Consider the following 13767-nt stretch of genomic DNA (forward strand, 5'->3'; position numbering starts at 1 on the left):
TCTACACATATTTCATGTCATCTAACTAGAAAATTATGATCACTTTAATAAATTATTCAGATATAAATTGCTGTTGCATTTGAAGCATAAAAATATGATTGAGCAGATGCTGCCAGAATGTCATATGGGATATAAAATTAAATACATAGAATTTGTAATTGGTGAATCTCATAAAAATTAATTATCTAGATAAACTATATATATTCAATTCTTTAAAAGTACTATCTGAAATCAGTGTCATTAAATAATTTATTGCTTATACATTTGTCAAACTAGCAAAATTTTCAAGCCAATATTTTCTAAGTGGGATGTATTATAATTTCTTTGTGTCTTTGTTTTAAAGCTTCAAGATGATATTTATCAAACTTACTCATATATTCCCTGCATTCTCACATTCTCACATTTGTATTGCAATAAAGTAGCCAGGAAAACAAAAATCAGAAAAAAAATAACATCCCAAGTAACAATTGCATCAGGCACAGATATGAACCATTCATATTCCTTTAAAAAAAACACAGACGTGCTGTTCAGTTGTAAAGAATGTGGGTCAGCAGAAACCTCCAGCTGTCAGTTCTTCAGAGTGCACCTCAGCCTTCAAGGTCATACTGTCCTCATAGCAATCCCCAGACAATGTTTGAGCAAGGTAGTGGCTTAAGAGTACAGTGGTGTCCACACATGTGGGACTTTCCAGTGGGCAGCCCTGTCATGCCCAAATACACTTGTCAGGTTGTATCTTGAACTGCCTGCTGCCTCTGCCCAATCACACTCCTTTGCTTTCACAGGTAGCACTCCCATGTAAATCTTCTACATTGCTAACTGCTTTTCAGCTTCTGCCTCTTAGAGAAACCAATCAGCCCAGGAACTGAACTCAAATGTTTTGCCAACTACATTAGCACATTTAAAAAGTAAAGCACTAATTCCCTAAAACAATATGCATACTACAGCACCTAACCTAAAAGCTCTTGAGTGCAACTTTAATTTTACCCCCAACACAAGTGGAACTACACCAGCTTTAGACATTTGCATACTAGTTTGTATCTTCACCTATTATTGATGACCAGCTATTTACCATTATTGATTTTGCATTACTTTCTAGCTGAACCCAGTAAGTCATTAATCTATATGTTGGTCCAAACATATTTATGTGTGAATGCATGCATACATAATGTGAAATTTACAGTATATATAAAATATCTATTTTTTGGACTGTGAGATTACAAGGGACTTCATTCTCATTACAAGGGACTTCAGGATTACATGTCTCATACTATTTTGATAGGTAAATGAATACATGTACAGATCAATTTATAGACAAAATTATATAGCATAGTAATGCAGCTGTATTTTAAAGTACAGTCTTAAGATTGTTCCATTAAATTATATTTTGAGACATTTAAGTTGAATTAGAAGAAGGTACATTTTTAGAGGCATCAGTGAGAAACCAAGCTTTGCAGAACTTGGGGGAATCTGACAGTAATGCAGAATGGCAGCTGACAGAGCATGTCATGTTAACCCACTTATAAAATGTTTCTTTGTCCTGCCGTATTTCTATGCCAGAGGTGTGCTGTATGGTGTCTTTTTGGCAGTGAGGACAGAAAGTAGAGATTCAAGCAGTTCTATAGAGAAGACTGAATTAAGGTGACAGAGTTACTCATGATATAATTATTCATACAATAAATATAGCTCTGAAATAGCTGTAAATCTGTTTTTCAATGGAATATTTTTATAATTGGATCATTTTATAAATGTATTAAGAATTTTGCAAGCTGAATGAATTCCTCTTGTGAATCCCCTTGGAAAGTGAATAATCAATTCTTAATTTGCCACATATGTATTGAGTGTTTTTTTTAAAAGAAGAAAATCATGTATATTAAGTTGCCTTTTGTGGGCAAACATTACACATATCTATAAAGAAACAACATAGACCAAAATTAAAAGATTGTGTAAAAGCCAATCTCAGATAATCTGAGAGGAAAGAGGAAATAACTCTGCTTATATAAGAGAAAACTTATAAAAAGCATTTTAAGTGGAGTGGTTATGTGTATAAACAACATAAAATGTTAGAACAACCACAAAAGTATAATAATTTGCAAAACAGCTTTCCTCTAAAAGAGAGAAAAGTAATCTCTAGAGCATTATCTTATTTAACCTTAACTTCTACCCTGCTAGAAAAGCAACTGCATTTATCGTTTGAAAAATACTATGAATTCCCAGTTATCTCTGATGTAAAAAAAAAACCTTAAATCAGACAAAACTTTATAAGCTTGTTTAAAAAGTGAATGTAGCTAACAGATATAGTTATCACAATGTCTAAAATCAATTAATTTAAGACAAGAATTCCTACAATCTAAATGTAGTATAGATAAAATTACAAATAGTTGAAGGAAAACCATTAATTTCTTAATCATTTCTATGATTAAGGTAACATAGCTTTCAACCAGGCCACAACCCAGAAGTAAAAACCACAAGTAATTTGACAGATCATACTATTAGTTAAGGTTTACAAAATAATGGCTTCTTTGTCACTAATTTCTTAGTCTAAGACATTCATTTTATTCTCTTGAATTATTGCCATAGCCTCCTACTTGGTCTAACAATTTCTATTCTTACTTCCATAGTCTCCATCCAGAAGTGAGTCATTCTTTCAAAATGAAAGTTAAAATGTCCATACTACCCAAAGCAATCTACAGATTCAATGCAATCCCTATCAAAATACCAATGGCATTGTTCACAGAACAACTAATCTTAAAATTTATATGGAACCACAGAAGGCCCCAAATAGCCAAAGTAGGCTTGAGAAATAAAAGCAAAGTTGGAGATATTATGCTACTGATATCAAACTATACTATAAGACCATAGTGATCAAAACCCCATAGTACTGGCATAAAAACAGACACATATATCAATGGAACAGAATAGAGAGCCCAGGAATAAGCCCATGCCTATACCGTTAATTAATCTATGAGGCAGGACTATACAATGGGATAAAGATAGTCTCTTCAATAAATGGTGTTGGGAAAACTGGACAGATAACATGCAAAAAATAAAATGCGACCACCTCCTTAAACTATACACAAGAATAAACTTAAAATGGATTAAATACTTAAATGTAAGACCCAAAGCCATAAAACTCTGAAAGAAAACAGGCTCCACTGCCAATACAGAGCTAGTCAGGCTCACCTGGTTTACAGCCATAGTAGTTGCCTAGGCCCAAAAATCGATCTGAGATGAGAGAAAACGAAGAAGTATCACATAGGGGCAAAAAAGGCAATAGTGCTCTTATCATACAGCGGCATGAATCCATAAAGAGGGAGAAAGGGCAATAAACATGCCCTATGTCTTTATCACACAATAGAGAAAGCACAAAAAGGGCCCAGGCCACGGTGTCTTAACTTTAGGATAAAGGACCATCATAGGTTTTGAGGATGATTCAAAATTATCCTGCCCTTTACAACAAACTGGTATACTGTAAAAAGAACACACACACTTTGATTTTCCTTTGCCATAAGTCATGACAGACCACTTTGATTTATAACCACTTTATCACTTAGCTATGCCCCAGTGCCCACTTTACTCCTAAGGATGACGATGGGGTCTCAGGAATGCCATCTGGTCGGGATGATTCCTATCTGCTGAGATAAGCAGAAAGGGAGGGGGCCATGGAAACTTAGAAGAATAAAAAGATTGTAGCTGAGAGCAGCATCTAAGAAACTGTTGTTTGAAGAAAAGGACTAGATAGAAACATTGAGGGAGATGATGAGGTCATGACACAATCAGCAGTAAGCAATTTAGACTCTAAATCGAGTGAAACTACTGGGTTAATAACTCTTACACACTCTGGGCATTTACAGTTCAGTTTCAGAGACGTCCAGGAAAATGGATTTTTCTCCCAGAGTTTGAATGAAAGTCCCTACTTCTGAGACCTAAAAATTAAGATGTGTGTCTTAACATTAGACGAAAGCTAATGACCAAAATCATCAAGTTCTATTGAAAATAGTGATTATCCCAGAAAAAAATTTTAACTTTTCAGAAGAAATGCACAGTTTTGGAAATAAACATAAAAATACCTTGTAGAAAAGATAAGGAATTTGGGACACAGAATGGGAAAACAATAAAATCAGGAGCAAGAAAAAGCATGGCATAACAAAAGGTGTTTCTTCACAAAGCCCAGAATTGCACCCCAGTTAAATAGAGCACTTAAGATGAAGCATTCCAGAAGTGTTAATAATAAAAATAAAAACTGGAAAATATACAAGAAACACTGGAGATGTGGAGATAATAGACCAAGATTCCAAATTCCATCTATAAGCTTCCAAGTGCAAATCCACCTCATACTTGTTTTCTAGTATTTGGAGTAGAAAATACTATTGAAATTACACTGTAATTTCATGATCTTTATCACTATTGTGTCCTGGTATAACCATGTTATTAAAGTATGCAGTAAGTCAATGTTATTTGATCTACATATAACTACATAGATTTCAGTACAAACTCTTTTAAATGGAATTTTATATGATGGTGAGAATCAATACTTCACACTATAATTTTTTTAAACTTTCATTAGTTCCAAACTGTCTTCAGCTAATTATTTTAAATTTCTGTGAAAGTAAGTTTAATTTCCTTTTGGCCAGATTTTTAAAAAATTTTCAACTTAAACTAATATTACAGTGTCTGTTTTTTTATATAATAGTAATCTATGGAACAGTAGAAGGTAGTCTGTTCCTTCAACCTCTTTGTCCATGTGTACAGTACACAGGAGCAGATGAGACAGCCATTATTCAACATACAGGAGCCATTTATTAAACACTTATTATGTGACAGACACTGTGTTATCCGCTGGGTAATAAGACTGTAAACTTATGCTCTGAAATGTTATTAGTATCAAGAAGAAAATGCCTTTTTTTCTTACCTATTCTATCATGGCAGGAAAAAATGTGAAATGTCAGGACAAATAGTACTTGTTAAATGGGACTGAGAGAGCAGAATGAGAAAGAGAAGCATAGCAAACTAGACCCTGGGGAAAATGGTAGCAAAGGAAGGCAGAGAGGACAAAAAAAAGGAAATAAAATTCTCAAGAAATTCTGAAAAGGAGAGTTGGCACTAACCGAACAAAATAGAAAATTTAAGTGTGTGCATGTACCTGTGTGTGTGTGTGAGAATAGAAAATTAAGGTATGAACATTGTTGGGTGTTTTTTTTTTTTAGCATAAGTCTATTGAACATTTAATAGACTATAATATAGTGTAAGCACAATTTTTACATGAACTGGGAAAGCAAAAAGTTTGTCAAAATCACTTCATTGTGATATGCTCTTAATTATGGTAGTCTGGAACTGAATCCTTCATGTCTCCAAAGGTATGCCTGTCTACTAATCAAATTATCTTCACCATCATGACATACTTGTGCATCATCTTATATTTGTAATACTCTCATCTAGACTTGCTAATTTGTTCACACAATAAACCTCTAATATATAACAAATAAAATATCCCTGTTCAGAAAGGGATTCAGAAGAAGTCCCCCCGCCCCCAAGATGTGCCTCTGTGATATGTGGATTATTTTGAGCTAAAGGCAATTGATACTCTGTAAACTCACAAGAAACTTTAACCTCCCCCTTAAAGAATCTAAATTAGGGGCCTTGCCCATAATGAGTTATCAACAGAAATAACATTTTATGACCTATCTATAGGGCAGGGCAAATTTCTAATTACTGAACATCTGCTCTTCTTATCGTCCTGTGAATGACTTTCTTTTTTTATGGAGCCTCATGATGCCTTACCTCATCCTTAGCTCAGAGTGTCATATATACTTCATTTCCCTTTCTGTCTCTGAACTTCTCATGTATGAGGGGGTCTCTGACTCTTTCACATATGTGGGGGTTCCCATACATCCCTATGTAATTAAATTTAGTTGTTTTTCCTTGTTTATCTGTGGCATTTTAATTATTAGGCCAGCTGAAAGAACCTAGGAGGGTAGAGGAAATTTTTTCCTCCTCCACAACAGAAAAATAAAATCAGAGTATAGGAATTTGATGAGATGGTGCCAAGTCTAGTTTTCAGGGGGAAGAGCCAAGACTCCAACTTCTGACCCTGAATCCCATTTGAAAATTAAAATCTTATCAAGGTAGGTTATAAGCAGTGGTAAACCATAGCCTACCAGAACTCTCTGGATGGGAAGAAGTTGAGCAAGGGTAGTAAAAACAGCAAGCTTTCTAATAGAGGCAGAAATTGAGGCTAAAACATCTGCTCTGGGGGAAAAGTAAAAAACTCCAGTGGCAAGTACAGAATGAATACACCAAGAGTACAGAACAAAGTAATCATCTAAGCTTATGATCATTCAAATGAAAAGTGAGTTAGCTTGCATGGTCCAAGCTATAAGAGAGTCATGCTCAAGTCAATCAAGATTTAATGTTAGAATAAACCAGAGAAGAGGAAAAATGCAAATTTGAACACATTATTTTCTGATTTTATATCTGTTGAGGTTTTCATAACCTGTATGATATAGATAGGAATATTTAGGATGGCTTACAACCTTCCAATATATAAGCCATGACTTTCTATTCAGCCACATTTGTAGCCATTTCTACTACCCAACTAAGCTTATTTCATCTCTTCAAAGGGACCATGATCTCTTGCCTCTAAGCCTTTAAACATGTTGTGTGTTTTGAATTCAAAGACAAAAATGATAAGATCAGACTTGGTCTAGCAATCACCATCCAGTAATTATGCAAGACTTCTGCTCATAGATAATAGCAAGAAGGTACATAGTGGTCATTCATCTAGATGCCATTTTCTCCCACTGTGGCACCAGGTGATCTGTGGTTACAAAACAACCTGCAGTCACTTCTTTCAACAAGAGTTTGTGGGAGTGGAGCCTGGCTGGTGTTGCTCAGTGGTTGAGCATCAACCTATGAACCAGGAGGTCACAGTTCAATTCTTGATCAGGGCACATACTCGAGTTGTGGGCTCAATCCTCAGTGTGGGGTGTGCAGGAGGCAGCTGATCGATGATTCTCTCTCATTATTGATATTTCTATCCCTCTCTCCCTCTACCTTCCTCTCTGAAATCAATAAAAAAAAATATTTTAAAAAAAGAGTTTGTAGGAGTGAAATGCCCAGCAAAAGATAGAAAATTACTGCAGAAGATTACTGCAAAGTTACAGTCACACATCATCACACAGTGCCTTAAGGCTGAGTCAATGAATTGTTAATTATTCCATATAGGTATGAAGAGGCTAAACAGTGAACTTGGATTAGTGCCTTAAACAAGCAACAGCCATTAGCAAAGACATTAATTAGGGTTATGTTTACCCTTTTTCATCAACTCTAATTATTTGTTTGAACAGAGATCCTATTATTACCAGTCCACATTGCAGACAGTAAAGGAAAATATGCTTACATTTCTCAAGTATGAATCGCAGAATTTTGCCAAATTGAGCTCCCGTTTGACTTACTATTTTAATAACAAGGTTGCTAAGGAGAGATTTTTCTTTACAACAGATATAGCAACCTCATTAATGAATTTGCTAATTAGTCTGGCTTTAATAGATAAACACATTGAAGTAGAAGCACAGACTAATCAGTTTTGCTAAAGGGGATGGTCACCTTCCATTTCAATAACCCTTGGGCCTACCATGAGATATATTACTTCTCGTGAAAAATCTTAGAAAAATAAATTATAACATGACTGCAACATTTTAAAGTTTCACATCACTGTAACCATATTAAAACCTGATCAATGGATTGATGATTATTACAGCTATTGCCATTGGCCCTTTCAAAATAACCATTAAATATATTGAAAGTTACATTTCTACATAGTACCATTATAATTATCCTAAAGACACTGACAAAATAACTATTAAGAAATTTTGTTTCAAGGCTTGGGACATTCTAAATAGACTGTATATTTGGGGGATTAGTGTGAATAAATCTGACCTGTCAATTATCCAACTAATTAAAAAACAGTTTTATACACTGTTTGATTTTTTTCATATTGCATAAATCAAGTGATATATTTCAGTAGATTTTGTCACTTGTTGCACTATTGTGTTACTTTTTCTTTCTTATTTCATTGGTGCATTAGCCAAGGTATCATTAAGAAAACTTAAACAGTTCAAAGAGTAGACTTATAAAGGAACTCCACTTACAGAGTCATGGGCAGGGATAAGGAAATAAATAAGGAATGGTGAGACCCCAGAGCAGCAATGCAAAAACATTATCACTTCTAGGACTGAAAAGACAGGAGAGTTTTCAGAGCCCACTGAGATCTGGAACTTTAAAGCATGTCCAGCTGGCATACAGCTACTGCCAGAGACCCTGTAAAGGAGAAAGAGAGGAGCAGGAAAGAGATATGTGGTCTTTTACTCCATTCTGCTGCAAACTGCCAGTGGCTCCCACTGGTATAACCCAACCAGAGGACAGTAAGCAAGGGAAACTTGAAGATGCAGTTCTCAAGGCTCAGCCTCCCAGGGCACAGCAAGGGAGAGGGGGCAGAGAATAGACTGGGAGAAAACATGCACGAAATGTAGCACAGTTAGTAACATAAAGGGATATGGATAGCACTATATGGACGTAAGTTTTACTAGGAAGGCCTTTTATTATAAAATTTGTATTCTGTATTATATTAATTCAAATATACAGAAAAGTATAGAGAATACTCTACCAAGTACCATTGTATAACAAACCAGCTTTTTGTAACCTTAGAATTTGCCCATGTTTGCTCCATGTATTTAATATGTAGTATACATATATCAAATATAGAGTTTGAACCTCTTCCCCTCCTTTCATTCCTATGTATTTCAATCAATTTATAATTGATAAATCCACATGTGTTTATAACTATTTCACATGTAATAATATAAAAATATATGCACATATAAATATATATATGTATGTATATGTGTATATATATATATATATATATATATATATATATATGCCAAGCAAATGGAAAACCAGTTGCTATGACATGCACTGTGACCAGACAACCAGCCAGTCCAGATCCATTGGCTTGCCCAAACCTGATCAGGGGCGGGGCCAGCTGGCCAACCTCCCATGGCCCCTCCTCTGGGCGGTCCCATCTCTAATCGCCCCCCCAGCCCAATCAGACACCATTTGTGCATAAATGTGTGCACCAGGCCTCTAGTATACCTATATAATTATATAAAACTATATATATAATGTATAGTGTAATATTGTATATTATGTCTTAGTCTTCAAATAAGTTGTATGACAGAATATTTTTTTTACAAATTCACTTTTCTTATAACTTTATAACTTAAAACTTAATTAAGTAGATACAAGAAATTCTAGTTCATTCATTTTACCTTCATTATATCCCTTTATATTTGAAATAAAAATTTTCTTATGAATTCTCATATGAAAGGGTATATAAGAGCTCTCAAATTTTAAGAATTAAAAACAATGCTATAATTGAACTATGATTTGTTCTTGTGTCTTCAGGCTCTGCTCAGCTTGGTCAGATATACTAGTATACCATCTCAACTAATGAAAGTACACTTCTAGGCCTCCTTGATTTATGACTCAAGGCTCAAGATTTCCATAATTCACCATTCAATTTCTATCAGAGTCCTGGCAGTGTGAGAACTAATTCTTAAGTGTTTTTATTTTCTGAAGGGCACATGACCATGAAACAAAATCCAGTTTCTCAGTTTTGGCTACTGATAATGGCTGACTAAAACAAAAAGAATACTAGAGAGAATAGAATGTTTATTTCTTAGAAAGCATCAGGAAATTGTCACAGTAGTAAGTAATTATACAACAAAGATTTAGAAGAATATTAGGAGAGGTGAGGCTGGTATCTATCTTTGCTCTTAACCTGATAATTCTGCAGAAGACTGAGAGGCAAATAATGAAACAGTGCTTTCCACAGACAGATGAGAAAGACAAAGATTGGAGATTGAACTCACAAGCAGAGAAGCCCTGAAGAATACCCTGTGAGTCTTCATGAGGCCTGACACCTAGATTACAGTAGTCTCAGTCACGGATTGGGTTAAATTACTTCAGGATGGCCAGTGAGGTTAGCCTGGCCACCAGCTGATGGCAAACACAAGTCTTTTCTGGAGGAAGAGAATAGTGTCTAACAATTCAATTTATCTCCACAGGTTTTATTTTTAATGTCTGGTACTCAATCAAAAATAAGCATACATGTCTGTAGGTAAAAAATTAGAAGAGATCAGAGATCACAAACCCAAAATAATTAAACAATAAGAGTCATATCATGCAGTTCTTATTCATTAAATATTTTATAGCATTCAATATATGCTAGCTCATACTCTGAGTATAAAAATAAAACAAAACAAAAAAACAACAACCACCACCAGCTGTTGTGTCTCAGCAGTTGAGCATCAACCCAGAGTCAAGAGGTCACCAGTTCTACTCCAGGTCAGGACACAGGCCCTGGTTGTAGGCTTGATCCACAGTGGGAGCCATGCAGGAGGCAGCCAATCAATGACTTCCTCCCTCATTGATGTTTCTATCTCTCTATCCCTCTCCATTCCTCTCTCTAAAAGTCAATATTTAAAGACAACAACAACCTAAAGTCATCTAAATAATCATAACAAAGCTGGAAAGTAGGCGTTATTACTCCTCTCATTTTACAGATGGGGGCTGTTGTACATATAATAGTGTCCCCTGAAAATGTCCACATGGTCACACCTGAAATCTGTAAATATATTGTCTTACATTGCAAAGCAGAGATTACAGTAATGAGAAGGGATTTTGTGCAGGAAATGCAGGTAGACTCTTAAAGCTAGAAAAAGCAAGGAAATGGATTATACCCTCGACTCCAGAAGAAACAACTGCCAATAACTTGATTTTAGGATTTCTGACCTCCATAGCTACAAACAATACATTTCTGCTGTTTTATGCCACCAAATTGATGCTTTATTACAGCCCCTCTCCCTCCTACTCTCTCCTTCCCACTCCTCCCTTCTCTCTCTCTCTCTCTCTCTCTCTCTCTCTCACACACACACACACACACACACACACACACACACACACTTCCTTTCAATCTCTCAGTCTATGTGGAGGAACCCAAATGGTGAGAAACTCTAATCTTCCACCGAAAGACTTGTGAGGGAGTTGGAAGAGGAATTTGGAATTTCAGCTCAGTCCATTTTTCTGAGACTGCTGTCCTGGCCAACAGGCCAACAGTTTGACCACAAACTAAGAGACCCTAAGCCAGACAATCCAGCTAATATCTGCTGTTCTAAGTGTTTATATTGTGGGATAATTTGTTATGTGGAAACAAGTCACTCATGCAATCTTCTATTGGAATAAAGATTTTAGAGATGCATTATATTTTCTCAATGTACCCTACAGGTTACTTTTCTCTTTTCTTCTCCTCTGTTGATTTCAGCTTTGCTTTTTTGTTTACTCTTCAACTGGGTCTACTTTACCTATCCATTATGTCTCTTATTATTTTAAAAAGTGTGTATTTTAAAATTCATTTATTAATATTTTATTAATTTTCTAATTAGTTTTGTCTTTTAAAATATTATCTAGTTTTAAAATTATATATATATGTGTGTGTGTATATATATATATATATATATATATATATACATATTTAATTGATATTCACTATCCTGTATTTGATTTGAAAATATATGCCCTAAATAGGTACTATATCCTGTCATTATTACTGTTCTTCTTCAAGCATAGTGGTTTCTTTCCTCGTTTGTTGGGGATATTTGTTTGTTGTCTCCCCACCCCCTACCCCCGCCCCTTTTACCATACTCACAGGAGTCCTAAAGGTCTGAGTTGAGGAACATTGAAACTCTAGAAAATATTTGTATTTGCTTATGATGACATTCAAGGTTAGTGCCAATCTGGGACCACTTCGGCCTCCTTTCAAAAATCATAGACTTATTGTAAAAAGCTCAGACTTAATTCTGCCACTTTGCATATGGCCCTGTTTTAGTGATGCTCCCACTGTCCCTCGAGATCCCCCACATAGCTCATGTTTAGGTGTGTGTGAGGATAGGTGATCCTTAGCTTTCTCTTACTTCTTGGGAATTCACAAATATGTGAAAAAAAATGGTTCATTGAAGAGCTAGTAGTTTTATAATGGGATGTTCTTCCCAGTAAATAGCTCACCAAATTGCTGAAAGCAAACATTTTTGTGTTATTAATTAATTCATATTATTCTATCACATGGTTTTGCTTATTTAATTTATATAACAACTTCCCATAACTGGATACTCAAGGCGTTTCTTTTCTTTTTCACTTTTATGATAACACTGAGATACACATTTTTGAGTATCACTTCAAATATGTCTCTGATTATTTCCTTGGGATAGAGGTCTACAAATTTAAATACGGGGTCAAATTTTCACAATATTCCAAGGTTTGGAAATATATTGTCAGATTGTTTTCCAGAAAGTGTCTATACTTTGTATGTAAAGTGCATATCTTTAATTTTAGTATACTTAATTTATCCAGGTTATTTTTCCTTGGTCTGTGAGCTCTAGTACATGGAGTTAATTCATTGCCCCAGTGGATATGGCCGAGAGGCGGTGGGAGGCGTTCCTCTGCCGCATGAGGAAGACTCTGCGAGAAAGCCTTTTGTTTGATCCATCTTTGAGGGTCATGAAGAACCTGACACAGGTGTACAAAGCAATCTGAGAAAACGGGATCATGAAATGAACTGTAATGAATGAAGTATACAGTTCTTGGAGACGTGTTGAGAGCCGACTCAGTTTATAGGATAAGAAGTCTTAATAAATTAAATATCCTCTAGATCACATACACATTTTTACAAAGTAATTTTCCTAAGAAAAATCATCTATACAGGAGTTTAGCTGAAGTAAAAGGATTAAGGAAACCGCTTTTACTTACATTACTGCTGACAAGGCCAAAACCAGCAAAACAAACATCCAAGGTTTCAGCTGGCTAAATGATTAACTTGGCAAAAGTCAAAGCTGCTGACACCCTAATAAGAAAAGATTTATTTCCAAAAGATCTGTTGTTGCATCTGCAGAAGATTATGTAACTGTGTGCTATATTTTTCCTAAAAAAATCTGTTAACTCTGAGAAGATTGGAAGCTCTTAAAAGGACCGAGGGTTTTGCAAGGAAAATATATAAGGCAATATTTTTATCTTCTTTTCACCTGCTTTTCTGTAAGCTATCTACTAAAATGAGACAGTACTCACTTCAAAATCTTTATTAACGGTATGCTCTTCATTTCAAATTGGTTTTGACTCATGCACATGTATGAAATGTGGCCTAAACAAGTACTCAGGATTCTAGAGCCTATTTCTGATTCCTCTAACTTATTCATGTGACGGGAGTCTTTCGTTATTTTTATGCTCTTAGAATCTTTGAATTTCAAAGTACTATGTATCATGAACCAAGTCATAAAGCCATTGGTACCAGCCTAGAATTGAAATATTTGCTCTACCGTCTTTATGACTTTAAAAGTACATCCCGGGATGAACTGCCTCCAGAACTGAAGTCTAAGAGATAAAAAGGTTGATCCATGCTGTGAAAGTGTCACCAGTTTCTGCTTTGAAGAAGAATAATGTGTCCTAGAGACTTACATTTCCTTGACTGCTACCACCCAATCAAGTTGTTCCTCCTTAGTTGTTACCTGAATACATGGAGTAGGCATATTGTAACTTTTTTTCCTTTGTAGCATTGATAGTACTTTCAAAATATTTTATCATTTTAACATAAAAAAAGAAAGTGAGTTGAAGAATCCTAAACAATAAACATAATTCTTGTACCATGACAATATATTAGAG

Source organism: Myotis yumanensis, unplaced genomic scaffold, assembly GCF_028538775.1.
Source record: "Myotis yumanensis isolate MYYU_CA2020_CCGP unplaced genomic scaffold, mMyoYum1.0.hap1 SCAF_1, whole genome shotgun sequence".
Taxonomy (NCBI): Eukaryota; Metazoa; Chordata; class Mammalia; order Chiroptera; family Vespertilionidae; genus Myotis; species Myotis yumanensis.